The sequence below is a fragment of the Scyliorhinus canicula genome, chromosome 14 (genome assembly GCF_902713615.1).
Source record: "Scyliorhinus canicula chromosome 14, sScyCan1.1, whole genome shotgun sequence".
Taxonomy (NCBI): Eukaryota; Metazoa; Chordata; class Chondrichthyes; order Carcharhiniformes; family Scyliorhinidae; genus Scyliorhinus; species Scyliorhinus canicula.
In genome coordinates this window covers 78,963,598-78,984,674 of record NC_052159.1, presented here as the reverse complement: position 1 = coordinate 78,984,674, position 21,077 = coordinate 78,963,598, and positions in this window count along the sequence as shown.

Below are 21,077 nucleotides of genomic sequence, written 5' to 3'. Positions count from 1 at the left end.
GGTGAAATTACTCAATGTGCTTAGAATTAATAAGTTGCCCCGTAAGCATCAAGGTTTTCACAAATCACAATTCAATCAGAAGTTGTTTTTTTTTCCCCTTTCTTTGAGGCTGTAGATAAACTTTATATGGCAATATGCTTTCATTGTGAGCAAGTTAAATGAATTTTACAAGTTTATTTCTGGTGCTTAATGCTGCACCTAAAGTTTATTTCTACACGTGAAAGATGAGGACAGTGGTCTCATTTTTAAGGAAACAAATGCTTTGAACTTTCACTCTTGAGTATTCACATGCAAAATTCATTAACCCCTTTGGTTAAGATCCTTGTTAAAATATTGGAGCAAGGAATTTAATCGGGATGAATTAAATGGTATGATATTATTTAAAGAATTATTTCAAGGTCCAAGTTGTTCCATTATAGAAGAGGCCCGTGTTAGTAAAGTGCATACTTGAATAACTAATCTCTACGGGTAATTTGGTGTCCGAAAAGATGGCAGATTCAATGTTTGTGGCATTTAAAGACTGTTCGGATATGCCAATACACCAGAAGACTCACTGACAAAAAAGTTGAGGATGGAGACCTTTTTGGCAGATCTGGCAGATGACAAGAATGGAGTAATAATAACAGAACAGTGAACCCATGAATTCCCAGGGAATTATTAACGAGTGTTTCAGATGTGAGGCAAAATAACACCCGTGGTAAATTGTCCAAAATGGAATAATGGAGTTTCTGAGACGACGAATGACATGGAACATTTGGAAGTGGAAGAGTCTAAGGACATGGTTGCATTGTGGTTAGCACTGCTACCTTACTGCGCCAGGGACTTGGGTTCAATTCCAGCCTTGGGTGACTATCTGAGTGGGAGTTTGCATGTTCTCCCCGTGCCTGTGTGGGTTTCCTCTGGGTGCTCAGGTTTCCTCCTACAGTCCAAAGATGTGCAGGTTATGCGGATTGGCCATGATAAAATTGGTCCATAGCGTCCAAAGACGTGTAGGTTAGGTGGGGCTAAGAGATTACGGGGATAGGGCGGGGAGTGGGTCTTAGTAGTGTGTGCCTTCAGAGGGTTGGCGCAGACTCGCTCGGTCAAATGGTCTCCTTCTGCACTGTAGGAACTCTTAGATTATAATTGTACTAGTTACGAGAACATTCAATCCGGTAATGAGTATAAAATTCATTTAATTGTGTCACATTGGATCATGGTTGCACATCCACAAAAATGGACCAGATTGGTTGAAATGTTACTTAGATTGGCTCGGTCGTTGGGATTGAAGTAAGGTCAAGGAATATGAAAGTTCTACTTGCTACAACTTCAGGTGACAATTTAAAATCGCTGAAAAGAGTGGTGATTCGATGCAGGATGTCTGTGGTAATCCACTTTATTAATACAGATATTGTAACTAGTGAGGTACCGTTGCTGCTGAGCATGTCATTCATGAAAAAGGCACCCATGAAATTGGACATGGAACGTGATAAATCAATTGCCTTTGAAACGTCAATGGCCTGGATTCTCTGATTTTAAGACTAAGTTCTGATGCCGGCATGGGAACAGTGGCGTTTACGCCTATCAAAACGGCGCCAAACCTCCATTGGTCCTCCATCTGGTGGGGGGTTAGCAGGCATGTCGTGTAAAGCTCCCATTCTAGCTGCGGATATGGCTGAAGAATTGCCGGGTCCGTGGCTGCGCATGTCCATGGCAGCGGCCTGCAGAGGCCGCGCCATGCAACATGGCGCCGGACACACGTGGACCCGGCCTGCCAAATAGTGCTCCCCTTTTGCCAGGCTCACCACCCTCTGATCAACCCCCACCAGTTCCCCCAGCCCCCGCCAAACCCCCTGCCCACGGATCGGCTCTCCACGACTATGGAGGCACTGGATCATTCCGAAGCCGCCACACCGGGTTCCTGAAAAAACTACGCCGTCGGGAACTCACCCATCGGGGGCAGAAAAGTGGGGGCCTTTGGTGACATCCTGAGGCCATCCATACAGTGTACGGCGTACTGAGCAAGTAAGCCGTTTTGGAGGGGGCGAGCATCGCAAAATCAATACCGTCCCCAATTTCGCCGCTAACGGGGATTCTCTGGCTGATCGCCAAACGCGATTTAAGATTTGCAATTTACCCAATCAGAACATTATTGCATCCATTTAATAAATCTAATATTTCTAATCAAAGTGAAAGAAGTCTTAATGACATTAGGTATTAGGAATTTGAGAGAATAAAAGTATATTGTCTCAAAGTTACATCAACAAATTGTTCATCTGTCTTGTCACAGATGAAAAATTCTACTCAAAGGTGCAGGGGTAGTTGATAGTAAATATGCAAAATATATTGAAGAGATGAGTGAAAGTTTGATAAAGCAAGAAGCATTGTAATAACCAGGTGAGAAAGGGCACAATGGCTCCATCTTTTACCCTCCTTCATGCAACCATTTGTTTTTCTTTTGAAACTTTCCAATTCAGCGTGGTACATCCTTACATCTTTACATCCTATGGTTATAAAAGAGCAAAAAAGACAGGTTTTCCTGAGTTTAATAAAGAAAGAGATTACCTTTATTATGCTTTAACCGATCATAAAAATAATTTCATTGACTTTTGCACACGTGGACTAGACACTCAAAGTTTACACACACACAAATACAGAGGGAAGGATAGGTTGACCAATTTAAAATCCATGAAAAAGCTGAAGAGTATATAGTTTATAGTTTTATAACAACCTGAATCAGGTTGAATTCAACGATCTTCATGCTCCTGATTAAAAGATATAGGATGCGATCTAGTAGCCCACATCATGACTGGGGGCCAAAAATGGGATTTGCACCAGCGAGGCCTCAGTTTGAAATCTTTCCCTCCCCCGACAGTAATGTGATCAAGTTCACTCCCAGGGAGGGTGTGAACATGATTTCCATGAATTTGAATCTTGAATACGTTTTAGCTGTAGCGACTGCCCATAACATAACCTTCACCGCCCCCCCCCCCCCCCCTCCCCCTCCCCAACTGGCTGAGTGACATCATGCTGGCACGAATCACTACTGTTTTCAAAAGTAAAAAGCAGTCTTAGTGACCAGGCAGAGGTGCCTAGAGGCCTCGAGGGTTGAAGGACAAGGCTGAACATTGCATCCGCCACCCTGCCAGTGCCAAGTGGGCAGAGCCAAGTTGGCTGTGTCAAGTGGGCAGATGGAGGGAACAGTGCCAAGGGTTCTGTTTGTTTTGGGGGGGGGGGGTAACAAGAGAAACTTTAGTGATACTAAAGTGCAGGAGGGGGTACTTCTATCACAGGACAACTGCAGAAAGTTGGTATTTTGGGGGTAACATACATCTCTGAAGGGTCCACTGAATGGAGGTATGTGACAATTGTGAAGAGAGCAGAGAGAGCCACCATGAATATAAACATTGGCTGAATGTTGAAAATGATATAGCCACTAAATTGGAGAATCCAGTCCATGTTATTTCTTGGTTAGGTGAAAGTAAGTTGTATACAGCTGAAAGCTGAAAGCAAACACAGTGCTGTTCTGCTGGTATCACAAAGAGAAACTTGAGAAACTCACAGGCATCTTCCTGATGTATGTCAATGATTTTCTGTGGGGAGATTCTGTGGAATGTCAGAAACTTGTTGCAGACAAGGTAAAATGGGAATTTAAGATTGGAAGTCAGGCTTCAGGAGCCTTTAAATATATAGGGCTATACATTACTCAGAATAGGTTAGCAATAATCTTAGATAAATAACCATATCCAGAAATCATTAATCATATCCTGATAAATTAGGCAAGGTCTTCAGAGAAAGATGATTTTTGAATCCAAAGAAAAAATAGTAGTTAGATTGGCTACTCACTCAGACAATGTCAGTTATGATGTATTGAATCTTAGTACTACAAAGAAACATGCAACTGTTATTAATCGATTATTAAGGAGGTTATAACAGGATACTTAGAAAATCATAATGTCATCAGACAGCGTCACGATGATTTTGTGAAAAGGAAAACATGTTTAACTAACTTATTAGTGCTATTTTAGAAGAAACAAACAAGGTGAATAAAGGGGAAGCTGGAGAGGTGGTGTACTTGGATTTCCAAAAGACATGTGACATGTTGATATATCAACAGTTACTCCTCAACAAATGAGTGCCTGTTATAGGGAGTAACTTATTAGCAGCTTTCTATCCATCTCAAGACACGACCCCCAATTCCATGTGCTTAACTTTACATAGTAATCTGCTGTGTGGGGCCTTGTCAAAAGCCTTCTGAAATTCTAAATAAACCACATCCACAGGTTCTCCATGGTCAACTCTATGAGTTACATCTTGAAAGACATCTGGTAGATTTGTCAAGTATGATTTCCCTTGGTCTCAGAATCAACTACCTCACTATCTACCTTGATAAAGAATTCTATCATATAATGATAACTCATCACCAAGGGTTCCCTCGCAACCCGATTGCCCTCTAATCCTTTCTCATTGCACAGCACCCAGTCCAAGATGGCCTGTTCCTTTGTTGGTTCCTCAATGTATTGGCCCAGAAAACCATCCAATATATACTCCAGAAATTCCTCCTCTGTTGCACTGTAACTAATTTGAGTCACCCAATCTGTATGCAGATTAATGTCACCCATAATCACAGATGTTCATTTAGCAAATGCATCTCTGAATTCCTGTCTCATACTATTCCAACATTAACATTGCAGTTTGGTGGTCTCTATAACACCTCTATAAATGTTTTTTGCCCCTTAATGTTTCTGAACTTGACCCATATAGATTCCACATTGTCTGCGCCAATACCTTTCATCAATATTGTATCAATATGTTCTTTAATTAACAGTGCAACTCCACCACCTTTTCCTTTCTGTCAACTCTTCCTAAAAACTGAATAGCTCCCAATGTTTAGTTCCCATCCTTAGTCTAGTTGGAGCCACGTCTCTGTAATCCCAATATCCCAATGATATTGACTCCTTAACATTTATCTGTCACATCATTCCATGCCATATTTGGCCATGTTCCAGCATTACCCATTTGATTGGTCAGGTATGACCTCACCGAGCATACTTTGTTTTTCCTTTGTTTAGGTCCCTTTCTTGATTAGTTTAACCAATTGTTATTTCAAGCCCTCAAACACTTATTTTTGATATGACTTGGGTAAGGTTTTTTTAAATATAAATTTGGAGTGCCTAATTAATTTTTTCCAGTTGAGGGGCAATTTTAGCGTGGCCAATCCACCTACCCTGCACCTCTTTGGATTGTGGGGGCGAAACCCATGCAAACATGGGGAGAATGTGAAAACTCTACACGGACAGTGACCCAGAGCCCGGATCGAACCTGGAACCTCCGCGCCATGAGGCAGCAGTGCTAACCACTGCGCCAACATGCTGCCCGATTTGGGCAAGGTTAACAGTGATGCTTTGTGATTCAGTCTTGGCATGAAAGCAATTTTTAAAAACATAAAAAGGTCATTGGGGAAGCAACCCACCAGATCGAATTTCAGTTTATAGATCTTGAATCTGTTCATATTTGTGGCAGCACACATTTCCTTCTTGCTCTACAAAAGCTGAATTGAATACCAATCTTTTGAACATGTTTACCAGAGGTGTACCATCCAATGATTATATTGCAACAATGTTTTTGGTTAAACCTGACAAAGAAAGGCAAACATTAATGTAGCTGCTCATGCGAATGGTAATACCTGCTGTGAAAAATATACTTAGCTGTCTTTTGGGTATAAATTGGAAGGACAGTAATGTAAGCCATGTAGAAATGTTATGCACACAGCATAGATGAAGCCAGCTGTTCATTTCTACATTTTTATTCATAGTTCATTGAAAATGTGAAAGCAAGGCAATTTTATTAAACTAAAATATCATAAGAAGGATACAGAATAGTAAGAATTTCACATTTTTGGTCTAATTGTGGTGCATTTTGTGTGCAAGAATATTTCAAACAATGCTGTGGAAAAGGGATCGATTGCAAATAGGAGTAACAGTTGAATGAGCAAGATGCACCATTTGTATGATCAGTGTGATTGTGCGTATGATGTAGAAAATCATCCCAAGATATTTCATCAAGGCTTAAGGAAAACATAAATCAAAGATTAGGGAGAGTGAAAAGAAATTTGGTCATAATGACAAGTCTTAAGGAGAATTGTAAAGACAGAAGTGCAGACATTTGAAGAAGGAATTCAAGAAAGAATGGTCACCCATAAAAGTGATCAAAGTCAGGAATGAAGAGGTCTGGGAGAATTGATAATGCTACAAAGGTGACAAAGCAACAGGTCCGTGAAGGGATTTCAAAAGGGAGAGTATGTTAAATCTGAGGCATTAGAGAACAGAGAACTGATGTTAGTGAGGAGAGATGGGCCAATGGGATTTAGTGCAGGATAAGACAAAGTTCAGAGAAACCTTCAGTTGAAGTTTCAAGAGATGATAAACAGTTGACTTTTGGCACTTCAGAATGGTCTGGAGATCAAAGAATGGGATGGGGGGTTTCAGAACCAAACTATCTGAGGTAGTGATATGTATGCCAATATTATAAAGTAAAAAATTGATGGACTTGGTGTTGGAAAGATTATGGAGTTGAAAGTTATTTCCACAGGGTTTCTATCCTTTTCTGTCTCTGATGATAAATACCAATGGGATGCACTTTTTACATCTACACTTCTCATTGTGATTTCATGTTTAGCTACAATGTGCTAGGCTTCTCCAGAAGCTCTCCCAATTCATTTTATTCCACAGCCTGTAGTCATGATGCTTAAAGCATGAGTCCATATTGTATAAGACCATGGGCATGATTTTATCAGAAAATGGCCATGTGTCAGGTCCGGTGAGAAAAACAGAATGTTGTGCCTCTCAAACAGAACTTTGGCAGAGCACGTACACTCCATGGTGGGGCATGACCACCCTTTGGCAGAGCATGTACACTCCATGGTGGGGCATGACCACCCTTTGGCAGAGCACGTACACTCCATGGTGGGGCATGACCACCCTTTGGCAGAGCACGTACACTCCATGGTGGGGCATGACCACACTTGGGCACAGCTCATGACCTCCATGGATGAGGGCATGGGTTCGATAGTGAGGACTTCAACTGCATGACGCTGGCACAGCGGCCAGCAGACACTCGAAGTGAAGTGGATCAGCAGGAGCACAGCCCGAAGCCTTCCTCCCTGAGGACCCTCCGGATGTCCAGCCGATCTGACACTCCCATCCCTGTGAATGACAGATCTCCAGTCCCAAACACCGAGGATAGTAGCAATGCAACACCTGTTGCGGGTGTAAGAGACAGGGTGGAACTTGGAACAATCAGCATCAATAGGGAAGGGGTACTCAACAAACTCTTGTGAATGGGGGAAGACAAGTCCCCAGGGCCTGATGGCCTACATCCTGGGGTGTTAAATAAGTGGCAGCAGAAATAATGGGTCCATTGGTTATAATTTTCCAAAATTCCCAGGACATGGGAAAGGTTCCAGTGAATTGGAAAAATGCTAATGTAATGCCCTTATTTGAAAAGGGAGGGAGACAGAATGTGAGAAATTACAGACCAGTTAGTTTAACATCTGTTATTGAAAAATTATTGAAATCAATTATCAAGCATGTAATATCAAGATATTTGGAAAGCCAAAGTGCTATCAATCAGAGTCTGCATGGTTTTATGAAGGGCAAATCATGTTTGATGAATTTGCTTGAGTTCTTCGAAGATGTATCAAGCAAATTGGATAATGGGAATCCTGTAGATGTAATATATCTGGACTTCAGGAAGGCGTTTGATAAGGGGCCGCACAGAACGTTAATTCACAAGGTGAAATCACATGGGATTAGGGGTAATTTATTAGTTTGGATAGAAGACTGGCTGATGGACAGAGTTGGGATAAATGGGTCCTTTTTCTGGATGACAGGATGTAACTAGTGGGGTGCCACAGGGTTCGGTCCTTGGGCCTCAGCTTTTTACAATCTATATTAATGACTTGGATACAGGGATAGAAGGTTCTATAGCCAAATGCATAGATGGCAGAAAAATAGATGGGACTGTAAGTTGCAATGAGGAAATAAGAACCTTATAAATTATATAAATAAGGTAGAGGAGAGGGCCAAAATGTGGCAGATTGAGTTTAACGTGGATATGTGTGAGGTCATGCATTTTGGTCCAAAAAATAGAAAGGCAACTTATTATCAAAATGGGGAGAGACTTTGGGGTGCTCCGATGCAGAGGGGTCTGCGCGTCCTCTTGCATGAGTCACAGAAAAGGAGCATGCACATGCTGCAGATAATAAGGAAAGTAAATGGAATGTTGCCATTTATAGGAAGTGTTGTTGTAACTATACAAGGCATTGGTCAGACCGCACCTGGAGTACTGTGCACAGTTTTGTTCCCCTTATTTGAGGAAAGATGCAGTCGCATTGGAGGCAGTTCAGAGCAGGTTCAGTGGGGCAGCACCGTGGCGCAGTGGTAGCACTCAGTCTCACCGCGCTGAGGTCCCAGGTTCGATCTCGGCTCTGGGTCACTGTCCGTGTGGAGTTTGCACATTCTCCCCGTGTTTACGTGGGTTTTGCCTCCACAACCCAAAGATGTGCAAGGTAGGTGGATTGAACATGCTAAATTGCCCCTTAATTGGAAAAAATGAATTTGGTACTCTTGAAAAAAAGAGGTTCAATAGATTGATTCCAGAGATGAGGGGTTTGTCGAATGAGGATAGATTGAAAAGTTTAGTCCAATACTCTTTAGAGTTTAGAAGAATAAGGGGAAATCAAATTGAGGTGGACAAGATGCTAAAAGAAATGGATAAAGTAGATATGGAGCAGATGCTTCCTCTTGTGGGGCATTCCAAAATGAGAGGTCGATTTGAGGAGAAACTACTTCTCCCAAAGGGTTGTTAATCTGTGGAATTTGCTACCCCAGATTGCGGTGGATGCAGGGACAGTGAGTAAATTTAAGGGGGCGTTAGACAGATTTTTAATTGGTAATGGGTTGAAGGGTTATGGAGAACATTAAGGATTGTGGAGTTGAAGCCAGGATAGGATCAGCCAAGCAGCACGGTGGCGTTAGCACTGCTGTCTCACGGCACCGAGGTCCCAGGTTCGATCCCGGCTCTGGGTCACTGTCCGTGTGGAGTTTGCACGTTCTCCCCGTGTTTGCGTGGGTTTCGCCCCCACAACCCAAAGATGTGCAGGGTAGGTGGATTGGCCACGCTAAATTGCCCCTTAATTGGAAAAAATGAATTGGGTTCTCTAAATTTATTTTAAAAAGTATTGGATCAGCCATGATCACATTGAAGGTGTTTAGGCATGGGAGGCTAAATTGCCTACTCCTGCGCCTTGTTGTGCAGACGACAATAATTTGGGACACTTTGTAGGGAATGGGTTAAGAGGCATTTCAATTACATGTCAAATTGCTGTTAAGTACCCAATAAATGACACTGATATGCAAAGGTGTTGCAGGTGGCACTTGTGTTGTGTGGTGTGTTGATAGAGTTTTGTATATGGTGTGTTCAAAGAAAATATAGGTATTTAGGAAAGGAGCAGAACTCTTGACTCTTTACTCAACAGCAGCCAGAAGCTAACTTTCTCTGCAGGCTGTGCTAGAGGGCACCTTCTAACCGATCCAGGTTCCGGAACCACTTCTGCAGTCCAATCGCCTGTTCAGACGGCACATAAGATTCATTGTAGTGAGTCTCTGCAGGTGGTTGTGGCCTCCGCACTGGCTTATTCAGCCACTTCATTGTGGTACCCCCCTTGTGCCTGAGGATCCATCCTTTCAAATGCAGCTCTCCCTCAAACACATCTGGGATCTGTGAACACCCAAGATGTAAGTATCATGAACACTGCCCCAGGAAACAGGCACACAACTGCATGAATCGTACAATGTGGTCACCGACGATCTAGACTTTGGGGGAAAGGAATCCCTTGTGGTTCATAAATGGCACCATGGAGAGTGCAGTTCCATGTATCTATTCCACCCTGCACCTGGGGCATGCCAACTAAGTGGGAAAAGCCCATGGCACTGGCCACTTGGCTTTCCTGGTCCTGGTCCAAGTTCATATACGAGTGGGCCCTCTCATAAAGGGCATCTGTAACCTCCCTAATGCATTCATGCACTGCTGACTGGGACATATCACTGCTGACTGACTCAAATCATTGATGCTCTTCTGAAACAAGCTGCTTGCACAAAAGTTCTGAGCTTCCATCACTTTAAGAACCACAAGTAGTCGGTGTCCTCTTGCAAGGCATGGCAGAAGTCATCCACCATCGCCTGGGACAGATGCAGTCTTCTCTGGCACTGAAGCTCCGACATCTGAAGGTAGAACGTCTGATGTCGGAAGACCCTTTGCCAGTACTTCCTACAACGAGGATCCACCCTCTGTGGTGCTGCTCCCTGAACAGCTATGGATCCAGCCTCCCCCTCCTCTGCAGAACGCTGGTCTTGTCTACATGCAGTGGCCCGCCTCTGTCTCTGCAGCTGCTCTATCGCTAGCAGTAGAAACGCCAACTCTACATGCTTCATGACTCGCCAGATTCATGCACTGACAAGAGAAGAACACTAAAGTGAGTGTTGAAGATTCCTGACAGAGCCCTGTCCCTCAGCCCTCCACTCACCTGGGACCTCCACCCATGCATTTCTCCCTCAGTGAGTGCCTCTTAACTAAGCCTCACACCTCCACTCTCTGCCATATTCCCATACATGACCTCCCTCAATTCCACCAGGATTTGACTCCTGGAGCCTTGGGAGTCTCAGTGGCACATCCCCCCCCCCCCCCCCTGCAGTGGGTGAAAGGGCTATTGAGTGATGGATGGGCACTGCATCTGTATCATTATGGACCATCTCAAAAACATCCCCTGTCATACCTTTAATGAAGTGAGTGATGATAGACTTCACCATGAAGCCTTGCATTGGGATTTTCATCAGTGTATTCTGTGTGATGTTAACTCTTGTTTGCGCATTGGAGTTCAATGCAGTTAAACTGAACAGTTCAGTTAAACTGAACTGACGGGCAAAGTAAAAGGGGATGCCCCTGAAGGGATACTTCAATGAAAAAAAGCAAATCATGAATGAAACTTCAAATATTAAACTGAAATGTGATTAAAAGGATCAATGAATTTCACCAGACCCTATGGTGCCCAGTGGGCATAGAAGGCCTCGATGGTGCCAGTGGACACTGAATGCTCCCTCTCCAGAACTTGACTGAATGTAGCTGCGGTAGGGGGGTAGACAGTGGGGTTGGACGCCACCCTTGGTCACCTGGTTCCTGGACCTGTTTATGGTAAGTTTGGCCAGGCCCGGGAGCAAGTTCACGAGGAGGTCCTCCTCCTTCTCCGCCCCTGTCCGCAACAGGTGTTAGATTTCACAAGCTGTAGTGGAATTTGAACCCATATCCCCAGAGCATTCACCTGGGCCTCTAGATTACTAGTTCAGTGACATTACCGCCATGCAGCCAGCTCCCCTTTATGCTGGGACTCCAATCCGTGGCTGTTTGAAGTTCAGCTCTTTGGTTTTCATTGACACAACTGACTTGTCAATAGAGTGTTAGGTGGCATATCAGGAAAACGACTGCCTCCTGTGGCAGACAAGGCACAGCTGAATTGAGTGAAGCCTGGAATTAGCATGACAAGCACAGGCCTCCCCTTTCACAGCCCAACGCACTGATTCCAGACAGTCAAACTTTCCAGACAAATGGAATTGAAATTCCATCGAGCTTAATCCATTTGTTCTCACAGTACTGTCCATGTGTGGAGTTCTACTCACACGGCAGTCATGCTTCCCAAAGTAAGGGACGCTTCATTCCCCAAGAGGCAGGTATATAACTTGTTCCTGAGTCCCCCACTTTGCACTTGCAGCTTGCCTTCTCATGGGAGCCCACCTGGAAACCTCACAATCACTCCAGTGCTGACCCTCTGTATTCATCTCCCCCCACACACTTCCCACGTCCCTGTAAGGCTCCATTCAACGGTGCTTTGGGCACAAGCCCAGCAAGTAGGACACAGGAAGTGATGCCTGCATGCCAGCTTCCTGACCACCTTAAAGCAAGGGACACCCCAAATGAAGGGAAGGTAAGGCCTGCTAATGCAAACCCCCCCAACTCCACCCCCCCCCCCCACCCTTACCCTTACCCCAACCCCCGGAGATTGAGTGACTGAACCCCAGCCCAAGTTGAACTCATCTGTGCCCCCCCCCCAACATCCTCTCTGGTGCATCCTGAGCAGTGAAGACCCAGGAGATTCATGGCTGCCTGAGTGCTCACCGCTGATACCCTCCCTCGGAGGTGAGGCTGTCAAGTTAATGCTTTTGAAGACCTGTTGTAAATGATGATGGTGTGACGTCACACTCGTGCCAGGTGAATATTCCATGAGGAGATAGTCTGGACAGAGTGCTCACTAATGACATGCCATTGTATTCACACTACTCCACCAGTGAGTGGACAGGGTGGGAGGTGGGGTGAAAATTGCAAATCCCAATCACTTGAAGAGAATCCCGTATTTCAATTCTCTGCTGATTTGGAGCCTGCACTCTCCGTCCATGAGAAATGTGGCATGGGCTCAAAATCACTCCCACATGTGCCTCCAAATTACCTTCTTCAAAAGGCAAATAGTTTGATTGCAATTTGAATTTTAGTAGGTTACAGAAGGAGTAGCAAAAACAAATAATTCAGAAGAAATCAACCCTGCATGACTCGCTCCACCACAGCCCCAACCCAAAGAAAAAGAAAGGTGGCCGTTGTTATGTGCGCCGTGATTATATAACCAAAGAGGAACCGGACCAATTTTCGATTCAGGGAACCTGCAGGCTGTTTCTTCATTCCAGTTTTGCCAGGGCACTAGGCTATGGATGGCATTGTGCCATTCGGATGTGTTTAATGCCATTCGACTACTGAAATTCCCCACAGATAAAGGGGGTGCCATTATCGGATAAGAGGACCTCTGGTATGCCGTGGGTATGGAAACTTAGCCGGAGTTTTTCTATTGCTGCATGAGAAGTCATGGAAGACTACTGTATACTTCCAACAATTTTGCATAGGTATCGACCATAATAAGGAATATCAATCCCAAGAACAGGCCAGCAAAATCCACGTGCATCGGTACCCATGGCCTTCCTGGACATTCCAATGGGTGCAAAGAGGCCGAAGGTGGGAACTTCCAGATCTCCTGGCACAAGGACCATTACTTCACCAAATTCTCAATTTCTGTATCGAGCCCAGGCCACCAGACGTGGCTCGTTGCAAGCATTTTCATCATGGATATCCCATTGTGGTGTCCATTGTATAATTCTGTCAGAATTTGATGCCGGCCTGGGTGGAAGATGACAACTTGGGCTCCCCACATGATTATACCATCTTCTACACTCAGATCTTATCGTTTAGTGAGGAATGCCTTCATGTCATTCATAGGTTGTCCTCTGATTCTGCCACTGAGGATCATATGGTGAAATGTTGCCGGTGTGGGGTTGGTCTCAGTCCACACGGAAACTGGCAAGATATCCAGGAAGTTCAAGGTCAAGATAACTTCTCCCAATGCTGGCAGAAGGTCCATGCTTGTGGGTAGCGGGAGGTGACTTGGGGCATCCACGTTGGCAGTGTGTGTTCCTTGGTGGTGCTCGAGAGAATGTTCATGGGCCGCTAATATAATACCCAATGTTGGATTTGAGCTGTGGTGATGGGGAATCACTTTATCCTTGTTGAAAACGCCTAGCAGGGGTTTATGGTCTGCTATGATTGTGACATGTCAGCCGTTGACATATATGTGGAATTTCTTCCCCCCCAAATATAACAGCCAGTCCTTCCTTTTCGATTTGAGAATAATATCTTTATGCGTACCAAAAGTTTTGGATGCAAATGCTTTAGCCTCTGGTTGCCATTGTTTGACCGATAGGAAAAGACTTCCCCTTCTCCATATGGAGGGACATCACATCTAATATCAGTTCTCTCTTGGGGGAAGTTTGTAATGAGCCAGGATATCTGATGATCATAACTGCTGCTTCACCTTGGCTTCATTCTGCCGTGCCTGTCACGCCCACTTCTGGTGTTTTTTTAACAATGTGTGCAGGGGGCCATTTGGAATAAATTTCCAATAGGAATTTATGAGGCCTGGGAAAGATTTTAATTATGTCATATTTTGTGGGGTAGGTGCCTATTTTGATGGTCTTCATTTTATCCTCCATGGGCCGTTGGCCTCTTTTCTCGACTCAGTACCATAGGTACTTTGCCTGCCTGGAGAACACATATTTCACATTTGAGATGGACAACTGTGTCAGAAAATCATCTCAAGGCCTCCTCCAAGTTTTCTAGGTGCTCTTTTTCCATGGCTCCTGCGATTAGTATGTTATCCAAGTCTACTGCCTCCTTAGATAGCCCTTGAACAATGTTCTCCACCTGCATTGAAAAATGACGCATGCTGACAATACTCTGAAGGACAGTCATGTATATTCGTATGAAGCCTTATGGGTGTTAATCGCCACATATTTCCTGCAATAATAACTGGACATAGGCATTTCTCATATCTAGTTAGGTGAAGGTTTGACCACCTGCCACTTTGGCATATAAATCTGCTATGTGTGGCATGGGGTACCAATCTAAACATGAGGCTTTATTAACTGTTAATTTATAGTCCCCACAAATTACTTGTCGGGTTTGAGGACTGGGCTACTGGTGCAGCCCAATCTGTGAATTACACTGGTTGTATTATCCCAAGGCTCTCTAGCCACTCGAGTTCAGTCTCTACTTTTGGAAGTAAAGACGGGCTGTGCCTTGAAATACTTGCGTCCACAGAATTCTTTGTCCATGTTCCCTTTATTGTACCAAGGCCTTCTTGTAGTACCTCAGGGTCTTTGCCAATAACCACGTACAGTCCATCGGCTCCTAATTTAAAAACTTGTAGCCAGTCCAGACGGATCCTCTGGAGCCAGTCTCTGCCCAAAAGGCTGGGTCCTGGTCCTCATACAACTATGAGCAAGAGTTGGGCCGTCTGCTACCCATAGTAGCAGGGGTCATAGTGATCCTCATAATCTTCAAAGACTCCTCTGTATATGTGGCTAATCTGGACCTGGTGTATCACATGCCCAGGTGCAAGAAACCCATCCGGAGAGACAAGAAGGTTTGTTCCCTGACAATGCAGATGGCAGCTACCAGATCCACCTCCATTTCTAGGAAATGGCAGTTGACTACGAATGCTATCTTTACTGAGGAAATCTTAGGGGTGATAATACAGTTTAGCTGCATCGTTTCATCATCTATGGGCTGATAGACTTGCAGGGCCTGGCCCTGGGGTGACTTTGGCTTCCGGCTTGAGCAGCATGTGTACTGCTGATTCTGGCAGCCTTGCCTGGGTCATGTTCTTTGCCCATACTTACAGCAGCCTTGCAGCTGACACTGAAGTCCTCCGGGGAAGCGTCACTGGTACTTTTAGGGTTATCCAGTCGTCTTTTGAAATGTAAGAGTGTCCTGGTTGAATGTTGAGTTGGTAGTGAGTGAGGTGTATGGGGACCATCGCTAGAAATGTTGGTTTTTCTGTATGAGTGACCTCTATTACACCTAGCCTGAGAATGATCCTGTCCATCATCCCTTGAAGTTCCTCAGCCCCTTTCTTGGCATTCTCCAAGGATAGTGCAAATTCTAGCCTTTATGATGTCTCGGATGGATTCTGCCAATAATTGTTTATGTTTTGCAACATTATTGATCCCACACACTAGTTGGCCGTGTAGCATCTCGGTCAAGAAAGGGCCAAAACTCACAATATTCAGCCAGCTTCCTGACCATTGCTAGAAATTCTGTCATGGGTTTCCCAGCGATCCTCCCAGCCATGTTGAACCGGTAATGCTGGAGGCTTACGGATGGCTATGGTTTGTAATGGTTCTTTATGAGTGTTTTTCAAACTTTTTTGCCCGGGACCCATATTTACCAACTGGCTATCTTTTGGGACCGACGCCAGCCGAACCTCACGACCTATGCCGGCCGAACTTCGCAACCCACCATTTCTGCTTACCTTTAACGTGACAGGTGAGCCTGCTTGGTTCTCACGATCATATTTATTTTGTCAGTCAATGTTCCATGTCTGCTATGGACTTCAGCTTTCAATTCTCACTGCATCCGTTGAAAATAATCGAGAGGTTTGTCCTCGAACTGGCCATGCTTAGTCTTCAAATGCCTTTGAAGTTTTCATGGTTTTAAACTTTCATTTGCCAGTACTTTCCTGCATATGACACACACGAGTTTTGCATTCTGATTTGCAACGGATCAATTAATAAACCCATACTTCAAGAAATCATCTTTCTACAGCTTTGTTCCTGATTTCAGCTTCTTCTTAGGAGGCTGTTCATCAGAGACCCTGGACCTCACACCACCACTGCTGACAGCTACACAATGGAGGAATCTCTCTTGCGCCCAGAGCATGTGACATCAGTGTACGGGGCACATTCACCTCTCTGCTGCCGCTTCTGGAGAGAAGACTTCATCGATTTGTGAAAAGAATCTGCTCCTGGGTCAGTACGCTGACATTAGGAGGTGGTGGTCTGCTGAGGGGGCACCCATGCGTGGGATGGCAGGCATTCTGAAAGCTGGTCGTGGTTGTTGGGCATTTCTTCCCGCGATCGGGAACACCGCAACCAATGGCCCCATGACCCTCCCAAACACTCGTCCGCAGGTGACAACCCTGAGTTCGAAAATGACTGCTTTACAAGATCCACAAGCTCATTGAACTTTTCAGCGTCGGGGCTGAAGGATAAGTTGAACTCTCAATAATACTGAACATCGGGGCCCTGAATGTTGTCAAAAGAATTACTTACTGTCTAGTGCGGGAGGAATAGTGCATGCGTTCAGTGTACTGGTTCCATTCCTCCTCGTCCACATCATAAGGCTCAAGTTTCCCAAACAAAGGCATTTCTGGAGTTTTTCTTTTTTCTTTGTTTCTTGTCTTCGGGGAATTTAGAAAAGGCAGCTTGGACTTCCAGGCTTGATCCTCTTTGCCATTGACCAGAAACTGAACTGGACTAGCGATATAATTACTGTGGCTACAACAGCAGGTCAAAGGCTAGGAATCCTGTGTCGAGTATCTCATCTCCTGACTCCCTGTAGCCTGTCCACCACCTATAAGGCACAAGTCAGGAGTGTGATGGAATATTCCCCAATTGACTGGATGAGTGCAACTCCAACAATACGAAAAAAGCTCGACACCATCCAGGGAAAAAACAGACTACTTGATTGGCACCCTTCCACAAACATTCACTCTCTCCACCACCGACGCACAGCAGCAGCAGTCTGTACCATCTATAAGATGCAATACAGGAACTCATCAATATCCTTAGACAGCACCTTCCAAATCCATGACTACTAATGTCTAGAAGGACAAGGGCAGCAGACACATGGAAACACCACCACTTAGAAGTTCCCCTCCAAGTCACTCACCATCCTGACTTGGAAATGTATCACTGTTGCTGGGTCAAAATCCTGGAACTCCCTCCCTACCAGCACAATGACCCGAACAGGCGGCACAATGTGGCGACCAGGGGCTTTTCACAGCAACCTCATTGCAGTATTAATATAAGCCTACTTGTGACAATAAAAATTATTTATTTTTTATTTTATGGGTATATCTACACCACATGGACTGCAACGGTTCAAGACGGCTGCTCACCACAACCTTATCAAGGACAATTCGTGATACGCAACAAATGCTGGCCTCGCCAGTGAAGCCCACATTCCGCAAAAATTATAATTTTTTTAAATCCAGGAAGCGTGGAGTGAAAGGCAAACTGATTTATTTTAAACTGAAAACAGAGCTGCTGCCGTGCCTCAGAAAACAAACGCCCCAGCCTCGGACTATCGGGAATTGCCGGTCCGGATCTGAGAGCTACATTTAAAGGTCTCGCAAATGAGATCCAGCTGGGTGAGCCTCCTTCCACTGACCACGGAAACCCGTATTCTACGAAGCCCACAGGGAAATCAATCAGTGATTCCCCATGCTCCTCATGAGGGTTATTACAGATCCCATTCCTGTCTGGCATTCCATGTCACCCAACCTCTCCCCACTGCCCCATTTCCTGCAGGCCAGTGTTGGAAGAAATGGGATGCAGAGGGTGATAAGAACCCCCCACTTCCCCTCTTTGTCTCGACAACTTAAACTCAGCAATGTAGCCTGGGCGAAGGCAGCTGAAAAATGATGGGCAGCAGGGAGGACACTAGCATTAATGGTGGAGATTCTAGCCCATATAATCAAAAGTTGATAAAGTTCCTGCTCTTATTTACCAATTATAATCTGCTGTGTACTTCAGCGCATGTCAGAGGTAGTATTGTTGGGGCGAAAAAAAAGTGATCATTTCATGTTAGATGCCCAATTTGGTTTATTTCTGCTATTACTCAACTGTAAAGTGCTTTATGAAGACAAATTCTTTACTTCTCTGTTTTTAGTTTGGATAGAGTTGAATGCATAACAATTCCGCCAGCGATTAGACATTGATCTTTGATCTTACCCAGGCCTCCTATCTTAAATCAACTGCCATTGATTGCGTGATTCACTGACTTGTGTGCATCACTCACCAATGGTCAGGCAGTCAGCTAGGCACGGCAGTCAGTTTATAAGTTGATGCACTATCAATTACGAGAAGACGAGAGTAGAATGTAATCGCGGCTTTATTACACTGAGATGTGTGGCCTCCTACAGCAGCTGACGAAATGGCTGCTGTACGGGGAGCACACATATTTATACTCTGCCTACTGGGCGGAGCCAGCAGGTAGGGATCTACCCCCTTACCTGTAGTACAGGGGCCTTACCGTAAAACACATATATATACAGACATCAGTGATAACTACTACATTCACCCCCTGTTAAAAAATGAGTCCAGCGGGGGTAGTGGAGAACTATATACAGAAAGTTGTGTTTCAAATTACAGATAATATTACAAATTCAGGCGGTCTGGTGCCTTGATCTGCCGTCGAGAGCGCCGCAGGGCTGGTGGCGACTCAACCGACGGCTTGGTCTTCGGTGACTCTGGGAGCATGTCAAAATCCTCTTCATCCCCGGGTGGGAGCAAGGGGAGGACGGATTGTCCCGGAGCGGGGGCTGCAGTGGGGTGCGCCGGGGGAAGGAAGGGTGGTGCCAGGGCAAAGGGGGGGGATGTGTGTGGAACCAGCTGGTGCCAGGTTCCTGAGGGAAACTGTGTCTTGGCGGCCGTCGGGGTACGCTACGTAAGCGCACTGCGGGTTGGCGTGGAGTAGCTGTATCCTCTCAACCAATTGGTCCGCCTTGTGGAGTCGAACGTGTCTACGGAGCTGCCAGCCATGTTGGGAGTGAAACCTTGGAGGTGGACTTCCTAGGGAAGGCAAAGAGACGTTCATGGGGGGGGTTTCATTAGTCGCGGTGCACAGGAGCGACAAAATGGAGTGAAGTGCGTCGGTGAGGGCCTCCTGCCAGCGGGTGGCCAGGAGAATTCTGGACCATGAGGCCTGCTGGACGGCCCTCCAGACCGTCCCGCTCCACCTGCTCGTTTCTCCTGGGGTTGTAGCTGGTCGTCCTGCTCAAGGCAATGCCCCTGTTGAGCAGGTAGTGACGCAGCTCATCGCTCATGAATGAGGATCCCAGGTCGCTGTGGATGTAGGCGGGGAAGCCGAACAGAGCGAAGATGGTGCTGAGGGTTTTGGTGACGGTGGCAGACGTCATGTTGGGGCATGGGACAGCAAAGGGGAATCGGAAATATTCATCGACCACACTGAGGAAGTATGTGTTCCGGTCGGTGGAGAGGAGGGGCCCTTTGAAGTCCATGCTGAGGCGTTCAAAGAGGCGGGGGGCCTTCACCAGGCGCACGGTCTGGTCGGTAGAAGTGCGGTTTACACTCCGCGCAGACCTGGCAGTCTCTGGTGATAGGCCTGACTTCCTCGATGGAGTAGGGCAGATTGCGGGCCTTGATGAAATGGTAAAAACGGGTGACCCCTGGGTGACAGAGATTGTCGTGCAGGATCCGGAGTTGGTTCACTTGTGCGCTGGCACATGTACCTCGGGATAGGGCATCGGGGGGCTCGTTGAGCTTACCGGGGCGATACAAAATCTCGTAGTTGTAGATGGAGAGCTCGATCCTCCACCTCAAGATTTTATTGTTTTTGAAATTACCCCGCTGTGTGTTGTTAAACATGAAGGCAACCGACCGTTGGTCAGTGAGGAGAGTGAATTTCCTCCCGGCCAGGTAATGTCTCCAATGCGGCACAGCTTCTACAATGGCTTGGGCCTCCTTTTCGACGGAGGAGTGCCGCATTTCGGTAGCATGGAGGGTGCGGGAAAAGAATGCCACGGGCCTGCCTGGTTGAGGGTGGCGGCCAGAGCGACGTCTGATGCATCGCTCTCAACTTGGAAAGGCAGCATCTCGTCGATCGTGTGCATCGCGGCCTTGGCGATGTTGGCCTTGATACGGTTGAAGGCCTGGTGAGCCTTGGCCGTCAGGGGGAAAACGGTGGAGTGAATGAGTGGGCGGGCTTTGTCCGCATAGTTTGGGACCCACTGGGCGTAATACGAAAAGAACCCCAGGCATCGTTTGAGGGCCTTGGGTCAGTGGGGGAGGGGGAGTTCCATGAGGGGGCACATGCGATCGGGGTCAGGCCCCAGAACTCCGTTCTGGACCACATAGCTGAGGATGGCTAAGCGGTTCGTGCTGAACACGCACTTCTCCTTGTTATATGTGAGGTTGAGGAGAGTGGCGGTGTGGAGAAATTTGGAAAGGTTGGCATCATGGTCCTGCTGGTCGTGGCCGCAGATGGTGACATTGTCCAGATACAGGAAAGTGGCCTGCAGTCCGTATCGGTCAACCATTCGGTCCATCTCCCCTTGGAAGACCAAGACCCCGTTGGTGACGCCGAAAGGAACCCTAAGAAAGTGGTAAAGACGGCTGTCTGATTCGAACGCAGTGTATGGGCGGTCCGCCTTAGGGATGGGGAGCTAGTGGTAGGTAGATTTCACGTCCACTGTCGAGAAGACCCGGTACTGTGCAATCTGATTGACCACATTAGATATGCGTGGGAGGGGGTAGCGTCGAGCTGCGTGTATCGATTGATGGTCTGACTGTAGTCGATGACCAATCTGTTTTTCTCCCCAATTTTGACCACTAACACATGGGCTCTGCAGGGGCTGTTGCTGGCCT